The sequence below is a fragment of the Lissotriton vulgaris genome, chromosome 2_2, assembly GCF_964263255.1.
Source record: "Lissotriton vulgaris chromosome 2_2, aLisVul1.2, whole genome shotgun sequence".
NCBI lineage: Eukaryota > Metazoa > Chordata > Amphibia > Caudata > Salamandridae > Lissotriton > Lissotriton vulgaris.
Genome location: NC_141688.1, coordinates 260960602 through 260974231, shown reverse-complemented (window position 1 = coordinate 260974231; position 13630 = coordinate 260960602).

Here is a 13630-nt window from a genome sequence, read left to right as displayed (position 1 = left end):
GAAGCACAATAAACACTATCCTAAATGAAAACTGCAAGGTCAACAGTGGGAGGTGGTTAAAGAATATAAATGTCTGGGAATAACGTTCGATAGAAGGGGATTGTTCAGACAACAAAAAGCACTGATTAAAACAAGAGGATCCATACTAGCAATAGCATGAAAAAAATCTCAAGCAAAAACTAGCAGGACCGAGTCTAATTGGGGAAGGAGCAGCAATTCGACACTAGGGACCTAATTTATGAGGCTATGCGTCACAATTACGCCGCCGGTGCGTCACTTTTTGTGACGCACCAGTGGTGTAAAAAATGTGCCTTGTTGCGCCATATTTACAAGTGAAATATAACTTCACTAGAGAGCAACACTTAATACTTGATGCTCTAGCTAAACGTGATGATATTTACATCAAACCTGCCGATATGGGAGGAAGTATAATAGTGCAGGATAGACTTGATTATGACACGGAGGCCTTGTCACAACTGAACAATACCCTATACTATACCAAACTGAGGGGTGACCCCACTGAAATAATAAGAACAGAAATAATGACTATCAGTAAAGAGGGTCTTGATGGAATGTGGTTAAGCCAAAAAGAGTTTGACTATCTGAATAAAAAAGATTTCACGATTCCTGCATTCTATACACTCCCAAAGATCCATAAGAGTGCAGAACACCCCCCTGGGAGACCTATTGTGGCGGGGTGTGGATCTATATTGCAACCCCTGGCGGAGTATGTGGATTATTTCATAAAACCCTTTGTGGCGCTGACCAAATCTTATACTAAGGACAGCATTAGTGTGATCAATGCGTTGGGAGGGAAAGCTTTTGACTCTAACAGTAACATCCTAGTGACAATGGATATTGAGAGTTTATACTCCAATATCCCACAAAACGAAGCCCTACATATCATCGACAAAGTATTGCAGAACCAAGCTCGCCCCATGCAAGTTCCGGTGGAATTTGTGATCAAGTGTGCTAAGATAGCACTGGAACGGAATTACTTTATATTTAATGACGATTTCTATGGTCAACGTAAAGGGGTGGCTATGGGGGCGATTTTTGCCCCAGATATAGCGAACCTATACGTGGCAGATTTTGAGGAGAAAGTTATTTTCAATAACAACCCTTTTGGCAAACAGGTTAAAAGATACCTGAGGTATATAGACGATGTCTGTTTAATTTGGGAAGGCCCAGAAGTTCATCTCTTATCCTTCCATGCATGGCTCAATGAGCAAAATCCTAACTTACGTTTCACGATTGAGTACAGTAATCAGTCCATAAATTTCTTGGATCTGAATATCAAGAATGACAATGGTTCCTTGGTAGTGGACCTATATACGCAGCCCACAGCACGCAACACCTTGCTGAAATACTCGAGTCATCACCTGAGAAATCTAAGAGATAACCTCCCTTTTGGACAATTCTTACGAATCAAACGCAATTGTACCAAAAGGGAGGACTATTTCAGGGAGGCTAAGATTCTCCAACAAAAATTGAGTGCTAGACAGTATCCATATAGGCTAGTTAAACAAGCACTCAAACGTGCGTGGTATTATGACCGCACGGCATTGCTGGATGAAAACAAGAGGAAGGAAGGAACTGAGAACACCATTGCCTGTATAACTACTTTTGGCACAGAGTCCAATCAGATCAAGAAAATTATTTCAAAAAATTGGCATCTGATACAAAAAGTTGAGCCCCAACTTAATCTCCCCAGGTTTGCGTTCAAGAGAGCAAGAAACCTTCGGGACCATTTGGTAAAAACCTATAGGGAACCCAAACCTGTCACCCTACACAATCAATGGGGGTTTCCACCTATTGTAGGACATTACCCGTGTGGACAATGTGCCGCATGTGACACTACTACACCAACTAAAATCTGTGTACTGAATGGAAAACAAATTGTTTTCAAACATCATTCCAACTGCCTCACAAAGAATGTCGTCTATTGCATAGAATGCCCATGCAAACTGTTGTACATAGGCAAAACCACCCAAGAAGTGAGGAAAAGAATAATCCAACATCAGTCCCGCATTAGGTGCAAAGTACTAACAGCTCCATTAGTGGAACATTACATACAACAATCTCATGGTCCAAAAGATATGAAATGGTATGTAATAGAGGTTGTCAAAGGCTCTAAAAGAAGGACCAATGTGGATCGTCTACTTACATTAAAAGAGAACAGATGGGTTTGGACCGGAAAGACAGTGGAGTATGGTTTAAACCAATGTGCGGAGTGGCATAATTTAGCAACCCTATAAGGATGAAATGCTTGATTATCTGACCTTATTCTATGCAATCTATAGCAATAGTGAGATTTTAGCGAGCTGTAGGTATTCTTTGACTGGTCCTGGTTGTGATATTCACACTTTCTGTTATCAATTTTTGTTATTTCTTTTAAGGACCTAAAGCCTTGTATTATTGTTTAATAGATTGTGTTATTTAGTGGTAATTGCACTGTATAGGGTGATCGAATCCCTTTTTATATGGCTATTTTAATATATTACACTCCTTTCTAAGATGGCCGCCATACGCGGTGAATCGAGCGCTACCATGTGCGCATGCGCATAGACTCGAGAGTGTGCATTGACGCTCACGAGCGAGGCAAACAGACGCTGACGGAGACTTGAGTGATACGGTCGCGTCTGTGGAGAAAGCTTTCCAAGTAAGTCCCTTGCCCAGAGTGAGTCACGGACATTAGAGTGGGCTTCCCACTAGATGATGGGTTCAATTGACTCGATATTTTACGTTTGTTCCCCCCGCAGTTTTTATGGTTGGCAGGCTATTCAAGAGCCGATGTTTGCCCTGGTGCACGTGATTAAAGAGAAATAAAAGAGTGTCAAGTGGAATTACGGTGGAGGTAAGCTTCATACCTGATATTGTGCAATACGATTGCCTGTGGGATAGGACTACAAACTGAATCTGTGCAATGTTTACCTAGGAGTGGTGTCAATAACCCTGAGAAGTAGTGGTGGATTGAGGCTTTGGAAAACATCTTGTCTAGTGAGTATAGAGGAACCTTACATGAGGTGTTAAGGAGTTAAGGGTTGTATATATGTATATATCTAGTAAGGTTTTTGGACACACTGGGTGTGGTGATGGTATTTTAATGTAAGCAGACGATCTTATATTGGACATAAGTAGTTGGATCCTTTATACTGATTGTGTATATATTGTATATGTTTTTGTAGATTCCATGTGCAACGCTTAGTCCTGAGGATGGTCTCGGTGAAAAGCATATAATAGAGACCGAAACGTCGACGCATATACACCGTTTGGTTCATAATTATCCAAGCAAGGATTTGTATATATTGTATTGATGGATTAGCTTACTGCATGTACAGGAGCACCCTATGTATATATCTGTATATTACATACTGTACCAACGGTGTACTACACTACAGGAAATGTACAGGAAATTGTAGTGTTGTTTTTGTTGCCTATTATTTGAACTTCTAGAATCTTGTGAAAAATTTAAAGGATCATTTTCTAAACAATAAAATTTTTTGGGAGATACCATGTTTCTTATGCTTTCTTTTGAAGTAAAGTTCTTGTATAAGACTTAATAGAAATTGTTGAGACATTGGAAATAATTCCTCAAGGAGCCTTCTTCTATTTAACATATTTACAACAACAGGGATTTTCTACATCAGAGGGTGCTCCTGTGAGCTGTTGAAACTGTATTTACTGGGGCCTGTGCACTTCGTTTTTTGGCCAGCAGGGGGAGTAAAGCTTTATTCAAACAGTATTGTTAGATTTCGAGTTAGTGAAGCCTTTACCTGCTGAAGTCCAAAGTTGTGGATTGAGCCTGTCTGTCTCCTAGGAGATTCTGAACAGGAGCAAGCAGCTCCCCAGACCCCACCCCCAGGCCAGCAGACCATTGGCTATTCAGCTACCAGGCAAGTCTGAGCCCTCCTCTCACACCTGCCCAGGCCCCTAAGGCCTTGCTGGGTGCACCCCAAATCATTCTCCTCCATCTTGTGAGTTGCAGACTACATGTGGCCCAGATTGCAGTGAGCAGAGTCCAGGAAGTGGTAAGGAGACAGACTAGTGCTGTCTCTTCCCAAGACAAAAAGTTGTTTAAAAACGATTTTCACTTTCTGTGTTTATTGTCTATGCCTGTGGTTGTTACAGTTAAAAATTGTAGTTTTAGCCTGCCTGTAATTGCATATTTTATCACCTGTGTTGTGTTTTATATGTGTGGTTTTCCCTGCCATTGATTGCCTTCATTTAGTGTGTTGAATTGTGGGATTTGCAGTCCAACCTCTGTAGTTTGTCCCTCTCATTCCTTGGTGACAAATCTGTTTTCCCTCCAAATTTGTCCTTTGCTCTGTGCTTAGGCCTGTGTGCTCAAACAGTGCACCCCCAGCCTCCATTTTGTGTTCACAAGGCAGTGAGGCCAGCCCTCCTGCCTCCCCCCTCCCCCCCTCCCTCCAGCAACAGGGATTTTCTACATCAGAGGGTGCTCCTGTGAGCTGTTGAAACTGTATTTACTGGGGCCTGTGCACTTCGTTTTTTGGCCAGCAGGGGGAGTAAAGCTTTATTCAAACAGTATTGTTAGATTTCGAGTTAGTGAAGCCTTTACCTGCTGAAGTCCAAAGTTGTGGATTGAGCCTGTCTGTCTCCTAGGAGATTCTGAACAGGAGCAAGCAGCTTCCAACTCCCTGGCCAGCAAACCTTGTCTGAGGTTGCTGGGACCTTATATGGTGTGCTAGTGGTTGGCACACGTGTTTACTGATTGGTGGTTGTATCTGGTGTTTCTATTGGGTTAGGGTTAATGTGCTCATTGGTTGGGTATTTGAGGATTCTGATTGGTTTCTCGGTCTGTGATTCAATCATTGCAGGGTTGGGACTAGGGCTAGGGTTAGGATTTCTATTGGAAGTAGGGACTAGGGCTTCCTATGTTATTGGTTGTTGGGAGTAGGGTGGGACTAGGGCTAGGGTCAGAGCTTTAATTGGAAGTAGTGTTTAGGGCCTCTGGTGTGATTGGTTGTTGGACCAGTTGTCGGACTAAGAGTAGTGAAAGGCTTTCTATTGGAAGAAGGGACTAGGGCTACCTGTACCATTTGCTGCTTTGACTTGGGTTGGGACTACTGGTAGGGCTGTGGCCTTTATTGGACGTAGAGATCAGGGTTTTTGAACTGATTGGGTGCTTGGACTAGGGCTACGATTGGCTGCAAGGTCCTGGTCTCCTATTGGTTGTAGATGCTAGGGCTAGTGTTGTGATTGGATAGTGTTAGGGTTAGAGTTCCCATTGGCTGAAGGGGTCACCTGATTACTAGGGCTTCAAAAAAGGCCAGGCTTAGGGCGTTTCAGCCCGGGCGTCGAGGCTAAGGGCAAAGAGGGCAAGGGCAGTTGCCTGTTTGAACCTGTTCGAGACTGGTCGGGACTAGGGCCAGAAATGCTGCCCTTTTTCTCATTTAACAATACCCAGCCCACACCATCAACAACCACAAACAGAGCAATACACTCACACCAAATATACACCACGCACAACACTATGCACAGATTGATGTACCAGCCTGCACTACAAACCCAACCAAACCACATCTACACACCCTACTATCCCAACTACCACACATATCCACCATTACCCACAAACAGTACACAACTCTATCCTCTACCACTAACCAATACACTCATCACTAACACAACGCCAATCAACACCATAAATAACTACATCCCACTCAGACACACTCTCCCAGCTATAATTACACCTAACAGTCCACTTTTTATCACTAACAAATATATAATGATTCTCCCATCAGTTGTCCAACAAACACCCTCCTCTCCTTTCTACCGTAATAATACTAACACACAACACACACACTGCACACCACCACACTTTGTAACTCTTGAAACAAACCAGTCTAAGATAAACACTCTCACCTCTACTTCATTCCCTCCTACACACAACATACACTTTACAAATAAACACATCACCACCCCCTCTACGTCACACCCTCCTCTCACAAACAATACTACACGACCAAATCAGGTGCATGAAACATATACATCAGCACCCCTTTTTACCACACCTCAAAAGCAAAACATATCACACACACCAGCACAACAAGATCTTCAGAGCGCAACACCTCATAATACTTACCATCACAAAATACATACATATACCCACCTCTCAAACCACACAAAGGAACAAACTCCAATGCCAAGCATTCACTCTTCCACCACACCTAACACAGATACAGCAATGCAGCACCTCTCTTCTAACCGCCTCTCATCCATTGGACAATTTAAAACATTACGACATGACCCACATGCTGCACCACCTCCCCTGACTCATACACCTTCCGCCTTCAACATACGCAAAAAATATAAGCAACATGCCACACCTCACAACTTTGCTTCCCCAAGTCTACCGCACAACAATGTTACACCACAAAAGCAACAGAGCACTCCAACTCATTCTCAAACACCATCTCCAACACATACACATGCAGACCCATCAAAATGCCTTCTTAGCATGCTGGATGAGGAACACGACACAGAACAGCTACACAATTGCTATCCTAATACAGCTAATACCAGCACTAAAAACACACCTGCTAAACACCCACACAATACTAATCACTCTTCTACAAAACAAAGTCCCACTATCACCAAAGGCCACTATCTACACTGTCTACTAATAAATGCTCGATCCCTCTCTAAAAACAAGCATCACATCTACGACCTTCTCACCGATGCAAAACCAGACATACTATTCATAACCGAATCATGGTTGGGAGAGGATATGGCTCCAGTCCTGCATGAAGCCATTCCTCTAGGCTATCAAATAATCACCCAAAATCGTATAGCCAAAAAAGGAGGTGGTCTAGCTGTTGTATTCAGGCAAACAATACATATCACTAAAGTTGACAACATCTCCATAAAGAATTGTGAGGCTCTTCTAACAAGATGCAATCCTACACCGTCTTCCACCTGTAATTTCCTGCTCCTTTACAGACCTCCACCTAGCAAGGCAACATTCCCAGACGCACTTCTAGACACAGTTTCAAATCTGATAACAATACACTCCAACCTGTGCATTCTGGGTGACCTTAACATTTGGTTTGATAAAACCAATATGACCCATCCAAAAACAATAATCAATGGCCTAGACGCATTGAACCTACATCAGATTGTCCCCAATCCGACACACATCGCTGGACATATCCTAGATGTCATTTTTGCTAATACTGAACTAGTTACCTTTCAAACGATAACTCCAGTCACATGGTCAGACCACCACTTGCTTGCTTTCCAACATAAAACAACACTAAGCGACTCAACTAAAACTACCTTACATCCATCCACCTATCGGCCGTGGAACAAACTCAATTTTGAACACTTGGAAACACAACTAACATCCAGTATAAATCTGGAAACCATAAATTCTGTTCAGAATCTATATGAGTGGCTACATGAAGCGTTGTACATCCTGATACCACTCAAAACCACACAACAGAACAAAAGGAAAAAAGCGCCTTGGAGAAACATAGAAATAAAAAACATAAAACAACCAATTAGAAAGCTGCAACGCACCTGGCTCAAAACAAATGCCAAACAAGACAAACTTAACCTACAAAAAATTAACAGATTATATAAGTCGGCTATCAAAAAAGCTAAGAAAAAGTACTATTCAGACAGAATTCAAAACGCTAAATGTGCAAATAAAGAATTCTATAAAATACTCAATGAATTTCGAAAACCAAATTGCCTAGAAGGAACTCATCCTGTTACTCAAGATTTCACAGACAAACTGGCAAATCATTACAAGGACAAAGCAGACACGCTGGACTCGTACTTACAACAGAAACAAAGCACCAGCACCAACCCTTGTACAAAACAACTATCCAAGAATGCTCTAATCAAGCCTCTCTGTTCCTTCCAACACATCTCACACGATAAATTTATGGACCTGGTCAAAGCAAGCAGGCCTGCCGGCAGCCCTTCTGACCCCTGTTCGCCACAAACTTTCAAGACAATTCTTTTAACAACCTCTGCTGCCATTCCAGTAAGAAGAATCATCAACGATTCCTTAACTACTGGAATATTTCCGGAAGAACTCAAAAAGTCATACATACGCCCTTTACTGAAGAAAACAAACTTGAACCCGCTGAACCCCGACAACTACAGACCCATTAAAAATGGACCTTTCCTGGGCAAACTGATAGAAAGAGCAGCGTTCGCCCAGATGTCACAATTCATTGAAGAAAATGACATACTTTCAGATTTCCAAACAGGATTCCGTCCGGGAAGAGGCACAGAATCTTCCCTCCTTGCCATCTGGGATGACCTAAAGAATACAGTTGACCGCAACGGGGTTGCTGCGCTACTCCTCTTGGACCTCTCTGCTGCCTTTGACACGGTTGACCATGACACTCTGAAACAAAGACTTTATGAAGCCGGCATAGAGGGAACTGCTCTAGACTGGATCACGTCCTACCTTCGAAACAGAACTAATGTCATCCACACCCCACCTTTCTCGTCCAAACCGTACGCCACAAAAGCAGGGGTCTCTCAAGGTTCTATCATCTCGCCCATGCTTTTCAACATCTACATGAAGTCTTTACCAATACTGATCAATAAATTTCACCTCACGTGCTACAACTATGCAGATGACACGCAAATACTCCTTCAACTGGAATGCCCCAAAGACATTGGAAAATCACCAATTTTCAGCTGTCTCAGAGCCGTGGATCAGTGGATGACTTGGAGCCATCTCAAATTGAATGCTTCAAAAACTGAAATACTCACGTGTGGCGATTGGAAAAATTACAACCCGCTTGCCGCATGGCCTGATGAACTGGGATCACTGCCTAAAGTATCGAAGGAAGTAAGAAACCTCGGAATGACCATGGACTCCAAGCTGTCGATGAATGTCCAAGTAAATAAACTAGCAAGATCAAGCTTTGCTACTATAAAAACGCTGAGACGAATTTTCCCTCATTTGGGATTTCCACACAAGGTCCAAGCTACCATCTCCCTTGTTCTATCCAAACTCGATTACGCCAATAGCCTCTACCACGGATCACCTTTAGCGACCATGAAAAGACTACAACGGATTCAGAACTCGGCTGCCAGACTACTCTTGCATATCAAACCACAAGACCACATCTCCCCTGCCTTGAAAGCCCTGCATTGGTTACCGGTTGCCAGAAGATCTACGTTCAAGCTGCTTTGTATTACCCACAAAGCAATACATGGAATAGGACCACTCTTCATCAGGAATAAAATCACCAAACACATTCAACAAAGGAACCTGCGCTCTAAAGGAGCATCTCGCCTCAAAATCCCACCATACAAGAAAAAAACAATGGGTGGCACATCCTTCTCTGTTCAAGCAGCCAAATTATGGAACTCTTTACCCCCCAACATAAGATCCACCGACAACCACCTTGTCTTCAGAAAACTACTCAAGATCTGGCTCTTCCCCACATAAGCACCATACGGAAATAGAAATTTACAGCATATCCCTCTGTATATAAGCATTTGTTTTCACTATAGATATGTACCTATCTTTGTGTATTACTTTATAAAACATGTAAAACAATTATGTTGTTAAGAGAAGGAAAAATAAAATAATAATAATCATCATCATCAATAAATAAAAATAATTTTTGGTCTACATGTACATACTTCCATTGTACATCTATGTACCTTCCATGTACTTGGATCTGTGTGTCTGTTACTTTTCTCCTGAAAAAGCATATCCAATGCACTACCCTATCTTTCATCCTGTGCCTCTATCAATATATTTAATCTAAATATACTTACTTTTTTTTTATATATCTATATACTTTTAATGTGGTTATGGATCTATATACTTATCTCTTTCTTCTAATTTAGCATTTCCAATGCACTAGCCTATTTCTCAGCCTATACCTCACTCATATATTCTACCCCAACCTTCTGACTCCTCTCAAACTTCTTTCTACTACTCCTTCTAATGCAACACCCTATCTCTCATCCTATAGATCTATCAACATATCATCTACATCCACTCTCTCATTTAGCCCAAACCCCACACCACTACTATGATCGCCAAAATAACCTTTTCTAGACTCTCTCCTGCTCTACACCTCCTTGCATCATCTGACACCTCTTTTTACAAACTCTCCCCTCTGACCCCTTCCCTCCAAAACTCCTTTTTACTCATCCAAAAGCTTCCTCCTACTGCTAAGACTTTAAAAAAGAAAAAAAAAAAAAATCCTTCACTCTTTTATCCCTCCACTATTCTTTTTCAATAAAAATTAACAGACTAACATGTTTCACTTCTCAAATTCCATATTCCATATTCAATTATACTAATATACTACCCAAATAACTGAATAACATATCTACTACTCAAATTACTTCATATTTATACTATACTAATTTTCAACACTAACCCTTTATGGGTTCCGGAGTGGCGTGCTACTCGCCAGAAAAGCGCTTCAACGCCCATCAGGGGTAACAAGTGCTATATGAATGCAAATCTTTCTTCCCCTTTTACCCATCCGCTATCCTTCTCACTCCAAGTAACAGACTAATATCCACCACTGAAATTACCTCATTTCACCATATTAATTCACCACTAATCCTCTATAGGCTCCCTGAATAGCATGCGTCAACAAGCGAGCGATAAATAAATACAAACCTTTGTCCTACTCTATCCTTCTGCTATCATTCCAAATCCAAATAACTGATTAACCTTTCCACCACTTAAAATGTACTTGCATGTTTCACTATACTAATTCAACACTAATCTCTCTGTTGGTCCCGGAGTAGCGTGCTACCCGCCGAAAAAGCGCTTCGACGCCTCGTCAGGGGTAGTAAGCGCTATATAAATGCAATTACAATACAATACAATACATTATACCTGTGCCAGGTATAATGTATGGAAGGGGGGCGTTTTGACGCAAGAAAGGGTCATAGAAGGGACGCAGTGAAATCTATAAGATTTCACTGCGTCACTTTTAGGACACAAATGCGTCAATTTCTTATGCCTGCCTCACAGCAGGCGTAAGGCTGACGCAGGCCCTTTCACATGGGGCTTGCCGCATGTGAAATGACCCATTGCTGGAGTTGTGTCAATTTTGTGACACACTCCAGCAATGCGTCACTTTTGCGCCATACAGATACTTCAGAAATACTGAAGTATCTGTAACTCCATGCACCATGATGCGTCATACTGTAAATATGACGCATCTTTGTTGTCGCAAGGAGGGAGTGAAAAGTGACGTTTCGCTGCTTTCATGCAGCGATGCGTCACCTCTCATAAATAAGGACCTAGGTTCACCAGCCTCAGAAAACCTGGGAATGCGCTGCCTTGCATTACTCTTGATTTACTAAAGCATGCGGAGCCACGCAAGGTGGCGCTGTGTGGCTTATCAATCTGATTTAACCCCTCCCATGCTCGTGACGGAACCGTTCCGTCACGAGCCTCGGGTGGGCTGTGCTGGTGACGGAACGGTTCTGTCACGGCCCGCTCGCCACGCCTGCGCGGCGCGAATTCCGCACCTGCGCGGCACGTTCTATTGAGCGGGCGGGGCCATGACGGACCCTTCCGTCACAAGCACAGCTCACTCGCGTGCCGTGATAGAGCGGTTCCGTCACGAGCACGGGACCGCCGCGCGGCCTCGCCTCCCCCTTAGTTAGCACTGCGGCGGAATAGCCGCCGCAGTGAAGGGGTTAAAGGCTGCTGTTGCATCATCGTGTGCGACACTAGGCAGTGCAAGTGCTGGATAAATCCGAGCCCAAGTGATTTTATATCTGGTCCAGGCTTTATCAAACTGCCCAAGAATGTTTTCCATCCACCCTACAGGACCACCTGGCTCCTGGGGTCTGAGTTGTTGACACTCTCACCGCCGTGCTGACAGCTGATAGTGTCAGCGGAGTCCTGAGCACAATAACACACTATTTTCTTTCAATAGTGCATCATGAGTCTTAGTTAGAGCCTGGTTATCGCACCCTGATGAACCCTGGGTAATCTGCCTGCAGAGCCCGGGGGCGGGAGGCAGCTCGGGGCGGTGGTGATGGCTGTGGGCGGGGAAGCCTGCATTTTAATAAGTTGAAATAGCAGTACCAACAGAAACCAAAAAAAGTGCATTTGAGCGGGAGACGTGTCTCTAAGGCGTGTAAGTCGTTTAATTGGCAGCAAAGGCCTGCTCCTTCCTCTGATCTCATTCCTGCCTTGTCAAGTCACCCGTCGTGGTGTCGCTGCGTCTTACAAGTTCTGAGACTGCGCGTAAAAACCCGGGACAGCACGATGACAAGTCTGGGCTGCGCACAGCAATGAACTCATGTTGCCTTTAAACTGGCAAGTTAGGAAATCACATTGGGGGCAAGTAGCCTGTCAGCTAGTTGAGTCCAGGAGCAAGCAGTGTGTCTGTGTGCAGCTGTGACGAGCAGAAGAGACAAGAGCGCGACCACGGAAACCCCAGGGATGCCTCTCAATGTTGCCCTCCTTCCAGGTAATTATGCACCACTGACGAGCACTTTTTTTCCACCGAGGACTAGTGCCAGAGTGACATCTTAACTCGCCAACCAGTGCAACAAGCTTTGTCAAACAGAATTTACTATCTTGCATTTTGAGCCGCGCTAAATTGTACGGCCTGCAGCGGTGACAAACCAAAAAATAAAACAAGCATTGGCAATTCTAATAGGTCTGGTTGTAAAGGGACGGTGTATACTAATGTGAAGCGTTAAAGTGAGATAACATAGAAATAGATATGTATTTTTGTGGTAGCAAAGTCATTTAGAATAATACGTGTAGGTAAATAACTGCCCTCATATATTATGTGGCTATCTAAGAAACTTTAATACTTTTACAATGTTATGTGTGTGCCCCAAAAAAGTAAAACTCAGCCTGTTGGATAAATACAATATGATCCTAGCAGCTGGGAGGAAAAACACTTTTCTTGTTGCAGAAAGCAACTTCTACCCAATCAAAACATGTACATACTCCTGGCTCCCAGAGCAAAAGCCCCACTCTAGAGTTGCTCACAAAAATTGCCTGTCAACAACCGCGCCAGTGGTGGTCAATGCAGGTAAGCGCGGTGGGGGGAGTCAACAGACAATGGAGCAGGGAAAATTAAATGAATAAATAACACCTATTCCGTTGTCTGTCAACTTTCCCCGCCCCCACCTAACTTACCTTGCCCGGCCGCCACTGAACGGCGCTGTTAAGCCACATAATATAAACACTGAGGTTCTCTGTATACAATGCGCCCCGGAGATAAAAAAAAATGCGTGAATATTCAGTGTACTTTTGAGATAATATAGTCCTTCATGCTTGACAAAGCAAGCACACTTCGGTAAACCGAGTGATAAACCAAGCAACCAATAGATTGTGGTAATAGTCTAGCAGACTGTCACGCCATATATAACAAGTCAAGCCAGAGGTAAAACTAATATTTTGCAGGAGTCGTTCAGTCCAAATGAAAGTTACATATTGGTGAAATAGTCACCATCACCAGCATAAACTTGCCAAGCTCTGGTGCCGTTATAAGATTTTGTCTACATATTTTACCTAGGGCCTGGGGTTTTATAAATCCCATTTCTCCACCAGAATCCTTCCTGGCTTAGAGGTGTTAAACATCATGGGCAATATTCACAAATAGGTGAACACACTTTTAAGCATATTCCA